The sequence below is a fragment of the Podarcis tiliguerta genome (assembly GCF_965153285.1).
Source record: "Podarcis tiliguerta genome assembly, chromosome: 13".
Taxonomy (NCBI): domain Eukaryota; kingdom Metazoa; phylum Chordata; class Lepidosauria; order Squamata; family Lacertidae; genus Podarcis; species Podarcis tiliguerta.
In genome coordinates this window covers 45,191,389-45,199,383 of record NC_139546.1, presented here as the reverse complement: position 1 = coordinate 45,199,383, position 7,995 = coordinate 45,191,389, and positions in this window count along the sequence as shown.

Sequence of the window (7,995 nt, the reverse complement as noted above, 5' to 3'; positions counted from 1 at the left end):
CACCCATTCCAGGGCTTTCCCAGGAGCCTGTCTCACCCAGTCCATGTAAGCATTCCCAAAGTCGAACCCAGAGGCTTGACAGGAGAGGTGGAGGGACTCCCCAGGCCTTTTCACATCTCCCCCAGACTCAACCAGCTGGACCTCCGATTGGACACCTCGAAAGAAAGGCATATTGAGAGACCAGATCCATGTTATGAACACCCAGAATGTACCAGCTTTCTTTAACTGGAAGAATGAATTTACCTTCCAAAGCTGCTGAAAAGAAAACCAGTTGAAGGAAAACTATCATTTTCCTGGTCTGATTCTTGGAGAGAGTTAAGCAAGAAGCTGTCCCACATATGCATGGGAAGGGAGGTTCTCTGACTACTTTAAAGAGGAAGCTGTATCTGAAAATTTACATACCTACCAATATAAAAGCACCAACAGAGACTCTGGGCAGTGAGGGACTAGAGTCATGTCTGCACTTTGTCAGAAATCTCCTTCTTTGCTGCTGCACAGTTTGTACAGGTCTTTACAGTGATGGTTTTATGTAGAATTCTCAGGATAAAAGAGCAATGCAGGTTTTCAGAAACTCCATCACTTTCAGCATGCCCAGTGCTTTTACCATCAAAGGAATGGAACAATTTCTTAGCATAACTGTGAGAGGAATTGGGCGATAAAGATATGGTCAAATGAAGTGGAAGAACATTTAGAGCAACACTGTAGATCACAGCTCAACAAAGAAATTAAATGTCTGTGGAATGCTCTCTCTTAAAGGCTCATAGCTCCTTGGTATTGCTCTTCTCAAAGCATGGGGAATCCTGTCTTTATATTTTGTATACCCCACCCCTTCCTGCAAAGAGAACTTTTATTTTGGGAACAAGAAGAAATGAGGGAGTCCCTGACCTACATCAAGGGGTACATCAAGGGGAGTGTTGTGGCACCTCACCCCTGCCTGGGGGTCTGGACAGAACATTCCCTGTTTGCATGTCAAGGCATCCTCCCTTTGGTTCTCCCCAATACCAAGAATAAGATACACAGCAACCAATACTTGGATGAAATAAGGCCACAACTTTACTGACAATAAAAGTTTGGCATAGTATTTTGTATACCCCACCCTTTCCTGCGAAAAGACCTTGTATTTTGGGGACAACAAGAAATGAGGGAGTCCCTGACCTACATCAAGGGGTATCTCCCCAACTGGACTGCACCTGGGGAATGTTGTGGCACCTCACCCTGCCTGGGGGTCCGGACAGAAGCATCTCCCCATGATCCCTTTAACAGGATACCCCGTTTCGAAGGCAGGGGCTACAACCGCCCCTCAGAACAAGACCATACCTACCCAATGCCTAAACTCTCAAAGTTGTGACAATTACAATGAGGATGGCAAAAAGCAGAGGGCTGAGTGGGAAAATTTCAACCTGGCCCCCAATATGGTGATCGGCTATGCCATAGCAAAGTGGAGCAGAACAACATGCAATAGCAGTATGTAAAGTGGGTGAGTGGGGATCCAAGGAAAAGTGGCTGCAGAACAAGCCACGGGTCTGTATTATATACTGGAGGAACGAGCTTTAACTTGGTTGCCCATGCTTGCTCCCGATTCACTGATTAGGCAAGTGGGCAGGGCAAATTACCTGTATATCGTCGAGTATAATTCGACCCGAATATAAGCCTAGGAATCTAATTTTACCACAAAAAAACTTATTGACTCGAGTATAAGCTATTTCAACACACCACAAACCTCTTCCTCGCAGTCCCTTCCATTCCCCTGCTTACCTAGGGTGGTGCCGAGAGGTCAGAGGCTGGTGGCGGCAGAAGAGGAGGAAGAACAATCAGCCCAAAATGGCTGCTTTCAGGCTTCTAGTTCCTCTTCCACCACCGCTGACAGCTGCTGACAGGGACCTTCACTCGAGGGGGGGTTTTTCAGCATAAAAAATCTGTTGAAAAAGCTGACTTATACTCGAGTATATATGGTAGTTAAGCAACAAGTTTGGTAGATCCTTCCTGTGATATCTGGGAATCCCAAGTCAGATCCTGGCACGCAGGGGAGTGCCTGCCCACAATGAGGTACACTCCAGAGGGCGAGCGCACTTCTCACAGTATGCTCACTCCCCAATGGAAATTTCAAAGAAGCTCTTTAGTGTAACCAATAGAACAAGCTGTGGTTGTGGTGTTTGTGCGTAGTGCCCATTGCAGAATGTTTGATGGTCCTGGGTATAAATTAAAGATTCATAGAACTGATCCGGATACTGAGATCATCATTTGAGGCCCTTTTTTCATGTTCCTCCTCCACATGATGTCTGGAGGGTGAGAAATTTTCTGCAATGGCTCCCTGTTTGTGGAATGCTCTTCCCAGTGAGAATCGCCTGGAACCAGGACGAGGAAGTGAAATCAGCAATGATTAAGTGGGCACAAGATGTTGGTCACAATATAATGCTAGCTGACTGGGAACGGTTATGGACCACTGGCTTGAAATTTACGGCATGTAATGCCTTAAGAGAGAATATTATGAAAATGATATACAGATGGTACATGACACCAGTCAAGCTAGCAAAAATTTATCACTTGCCCGACAATAAATGCTGGAAATGTAAAGAAAGTGAAGGTACATTCTTTCACCTTTGGTGGATGTGCCCAAGGATTAAGACCTTCTGGGAGATGATCTACAATGAATTAAAAAAAGTGTTTAAATACACCTTCCCGAAGAAACCAGAGGCCTTTCTCCTGGGCATGGTCAACCAACAGGTACATAAGAAGGACAGGACATTCTTTATGTACGCTACAACAGCAGCAAGAATACTCATCGCACAGTATTGGAAGACACAGGAACTACCCACGCTGGAAGAATGGCAGATGAAAGTTATCGACTATACGGAATTGGCAGAAATGACTGGCAGAATCAGAGACCAGGGAGAAGAGACGGTGAAGGAAGATTGGAGGAAGTTTAAAGACTATTTACAGAAACACTATAAGATAATGAATGTTTAACAACACCAGATTGAACTTAAAAGGTTATTAGTAAAAAAGTGTAAAGATCAAGAAAGATCAATATTTTAAGATATAAGAAAATGTAATTATATTAAGATATTAAGATTATGATAAAATCAAAGTATGACAGAGGGAAGGAATTTGCTGATAGAATATATGATCTGGAATACAGAGAAGGGAGGTCTGGGGAGGTCGGAGAAACAAGTTAATGCAAAGAATACAAGGAGACAAAAATTGTTTTTATTCTTTTTCTTTTTCTTTTTCTTTTGTATTTTTCATGCTGTTTTGTGTTTGTATGTTGTCGTAATTTTCTATTTTTTGTTGTGCTGTGTTTTGTTTTTTGTTGTTTATCTCTATTGTAAAACCTAATAAAATATTATATATATATATATATATATATATAAAAAGAGAATCGCTTGGAACCATCATGATACATCTGTAGGCACCAGGCAAAACCTTTCCTCTATAACCAGGCCTTTCCCCTTTAACTATCCGTGGTCTCTTAGAAGTGGGTGAGGTGTTTTTAATGCATTTTCCTTTCCTTTTGGTTTTAACGTATCTATAAGGGGTATTTTGTCTCTTTGGTTGTAAGTCTCATTGGATTGCCCTGGGCAAGAGAAAGGAACTGACAAATTCATAATAATAACACTAATAAATGATTATAATTTGCCCAGCGAGAGCCCCAGGTGTACAGCAGAATGACTAGCTGGCTGTCTCCATGTGAATGGGGACCTGGGGAAATGAGGTGGCAGACTATGGGTCAAAATTATCTTAACAGGTTTATTTGTTCTCTTGCAGCTGATATAATGTCCCTGTTTTCATGTGGAATGTTGTAGGGAATACATCTCCTCTGTCTTGATTAAAGGAGAGTTTTTGTCTGGCTTCAGATTCACTTCCTCACACTGTGCCTCTTGCACAGAAATAAACTGCCGTGTCTTCAGGTTTAAGGCTGTTCATTTGCAGATAGAGGAGGCTGTTGGAATTGTCCCTGGAGGTGGTGAATCTTCCCTTCACTTTATCCAAGTAGGAAATTGTACCTGAATTGAAGTTTATGTAGGCCACCCATTCCAGGCCCTTCACAGGAGCCTGTCTCACCCAGTGCATGCCATAGCCCCCAAAGTTGAATCCAGAGGCAAGTGGACAGGGCAAATTACCTGTATATACTTGAGTATAAGCCGACCCAAATATAAGCTGAGGAGCCTAATTTTACCACAAAAAAACTGGGAAAACTTATTGACTTGAGTATAAGCTGTTTCACCACACCACAAACCTCTTCCTCCCAGCCCCTCCCATTCCCCTGCTTACCTAGGGTGCTTGTGCCTGCCCACAATGAGGTACACTGCAAAAGGTGAGCACACTTCTCACAGTATGCTCACTCCCTAATAGAAATTTCAAAGAAGCTCTTTAGTGTAACAAATAGAATTGTGGTGTTTGAGTGCCCATTGCAGAATGTGTGATGGTCCTGGGTATAAATTAAAGATTCATAGAACTGATCCGGACACTGAGATCATCATTTGAGGCCCTTTTTTCATGTTCCTCCTCCACATGATGTCTGGAGGGTGAGAAAATGAGAAGGAGCATTTTCTGCAATGGCTCCCTGTCTGTGGAAGGCTCTCCCCAGTGAGAATCGCCTGGAACCATCATGACACACAGCCGTGTCTTCCGATTTAAGGCTGTTCATTTGCAGATAGAGGAGGCTGTTGGAATTGTCCCTGGAGGTGGTGAATCTTCCCTTCACTTTATCCAAGTAGGAAATTGTACCTGAATTGAAGTTTATGTAGGCCACCCATTCCAGGCCCTTCACAGGAGCCTGTCTCACCCAGTGCATGCCATAGCCCCCAAAGTTGAATCCAGAGGCTCTACAGGAGAGGCGGAGGGATTCCCCAGGCCTTTTCACGTCTCCTCCAGACTCCACCAGCTGGACCTCTGATTGGACACCTAGAAAGAAAGCCATTTTAAGAGTTCTGCTGCATGTTAACAACACCCCGAACGAACCAACCTTCGATAACTGGTATGAGGAATTTACCTCTAAAAGCTGCTGAAAAGAAAACAAGCTGAAGCAAAGCTATCATTTTTCCTTCCTGGTGCTTTGAGCGATTTGACCAAAATGTGGTCCTTGGTATGTAGGGATAGGGAGAGTGTTTGGCTGCTATAAAGAGGAAGCTCTCTATGAAATTTACATAAACATGAGGATAAAAGCACCAACAGAGACATTTGGCAATGTCTGACTGGAAGCATATGGTGACCTTGCAAAAATCTGCTTCTTTGCCATTGTACAATTTGCACAGCTCTTAACCTTGATGGACTTGTGTTTCCCCCTCATGCAAACAGGCTCCATGATTTCAAAGATGGAAACCATCAGATATAAAAGTAATGGGGGGTGGAATGGGCTTGAAGTATGTGCCTAAAGGTACCTTTCATTCAAAATTACTTTGAAATTGGTCAAAGAAGTTGATCAAGGGGAAACATTAAATGTAGATCAATCCAATCTCTATTGTTGTTCTTTAATATCTTGCCAAAACCAGAGAATACATCTAGTTTGCACTGGTGAATGTTGTGAAACAGTTAAAAAATATTAGTTTTAGGGACGCGGGTGATACTTTGGCCTAAACCACTGAGCCTTGGGCTTGCTGATCGAAAGGTCAGTGGTTTGAATCCCTGCTACGGGGTGAGCTCCCATTCCTCACTCCCAGCTCCTGCCAACCTAGCAGTTCGAAAGCACGCCCAAAAGTGCAAGTAGATAGCGCTCCGGCAGGAAGGTAAATGACATTTTCGTGCATTGCCCTGGTTATAGATTGAAGAGGCAGGCAGTTTGGATGTTTTTCAACATTATCTGTGGAATGTAGAATTGCTCTGACAAAACTTTCACAGTGCATTTGTTTATAGAAGCATGACTTCTACTTTTTGAAGATGGCCCAATAGGCTTTGTCTCACTGTGTCATCTCGGACACAGAAATACACAGCGGAGTCTGCAGCTGTCAGGGAGTTCAGCTGGAGGGAGAACTCGTTCTTTGAGGCATCTGAAGAAATGCTTGCTCGGCTCTTTAGAGAAGGGGCATATGCTTTTCCGCCATCATAGGGATGTATATATGCAATCCATTCCAGCCCTTTCCCAGGAGCTTGACGGATCCAACTCCACTCATAGTACTGAGTAGAGATAGAGAAACCTGTGACTTTACAAAGCAGGTTGAGATTCTCTCCCGGTCTCACTATTCCTGGTCCAGACGATACAAGCTGAATGTCTGAGAAGACCCCTTGGAAAGAGAAAAGATGGCAATGAATGGTTGTTCGTCATCTAATTGTCACATGAACTAAATAAACATTGCAGAACTTCCCTTACCTTTAGAAAACACCACCAAAGAAAACAAGAGCAACAAGAACTCCATAATGTTGATGAATGAATGTCCTAGAGATACAGGAAAGAGGGGACTGTGGGCTGGGAAGCAAGTGAAGATTTTATATTCAGGGCTTTTCATCCAAAACTACTCTCAACTTCCTGGTGGCATTTACATGAGACCTCCCCAGTGAGGCACATGAGGCAGATAAGAGCAGTTTGGGGGATGAAGGTTTGCTGCTGGCTTCCTCTTTGTCCGCTGCACACACAAACACACTCAGGCAAATGCGCACAGAGTGCAGTTCTAATGGGGGGGGCATAGATGGAATGCAAAATTTAATCAAAGATGTTGGTGTTCGAGCAAGGTTTGGAATAGCTTAATGTACTGGGGATAGATTCTTCTTTTATACTTTAAAACTGTTGGTTGTGGTGGAAAGTTCAAGGGTCTGGCATTTATTTATTATTTCTTTATTTATTATTTCATAGTCAATGGAAAGAGACAAAGTTGAGCCAATTCCACCCACCCCTCTCCCTTTTGCTTGGTGCCGGGTTGACTGACAAGAAGTCATAAGCACACAAGGGTTGTGGCCCAGGATGTAGCAGGAGTGTGGAGGTTGTCTAGGTGAATTAAGAAGAAGTCCTCCCCACCAGCATTCCCCACCATCAGCATTCCCCACCAGGGGTGGGGAAAGTTATTGCCACCCCATTCATTGCCGATGGCATTTTCTGTTCTTCACACCATGGCTGGCCCCTTGTGGGGAGCAGGAAGAGGTGAAATATTATTGCAGGAGTTTCAGTTTCTAACAAGATGCTTCATTTGCAAAATGACGTTTGGCATGGATTTGTGGGTGTATCTTCTAGTGATATTGGGAAGAGCAAAGCAGCACTGAACATGTAATTGCACCAAAAACACATTTCAAGTATTAGATCTTGATTATTCTTTCAGTTAATTCACGTGTTAACATGCCGCAGAACACACCATTGCTGAACAGATCTGTCAAACCATATGTTTTCCAAATGTGATTCTTCTCCTCACCACAATGGAGAGGTAAGTGTGTGGGCATGAATAATCTGATCAGCTCCAACAACTTGACTGTGGTATGCATGCATGCATGCACATAAACACATGGAATATATTTTATTTATTCATTGTATTTTATCCCAGCTTTTCCCTCAAAGAATTCAAGGTGCTATACATTATATCTCCCTCCTCATATCCTCACAACACTCCAATATCCCCCTCTCATATATTCCTCACAACTCTCCAGTAAGGTAGCTTAGGCTGAGAGGCTGTGACTGACCCAAGGTCATCTAGTGAGCTTCATGGACAAGTTCGGATTTCAACCCGGGTTTTCCAGGCTCTATATGCTGCAGAGGAGGTTTCATGCCATTCCAAGGGACTATGGGATGGTGAAGAAATGCACATTGGCAAATTCACAATTTTGTTAAAAGTCCACATTTCTACTTGAGGTCTGTTGCAAGCAGCCTTAAGCACAACTCAGAGGTAAGAGCAGACAAAACACAAATAATTATCTATTTACAAAACTGGATATTGATTTTTGGTGGTACTGAAAAAAGGCTGCAGCATCATCAGTTTCTACAGTGCTGTACTGATCCACATTGGTCTACTTCCATTGTGTGTCACTTCTGCAGGTGTTCATCAGTATAATCATTTCTGCATTAAGTTACAGATT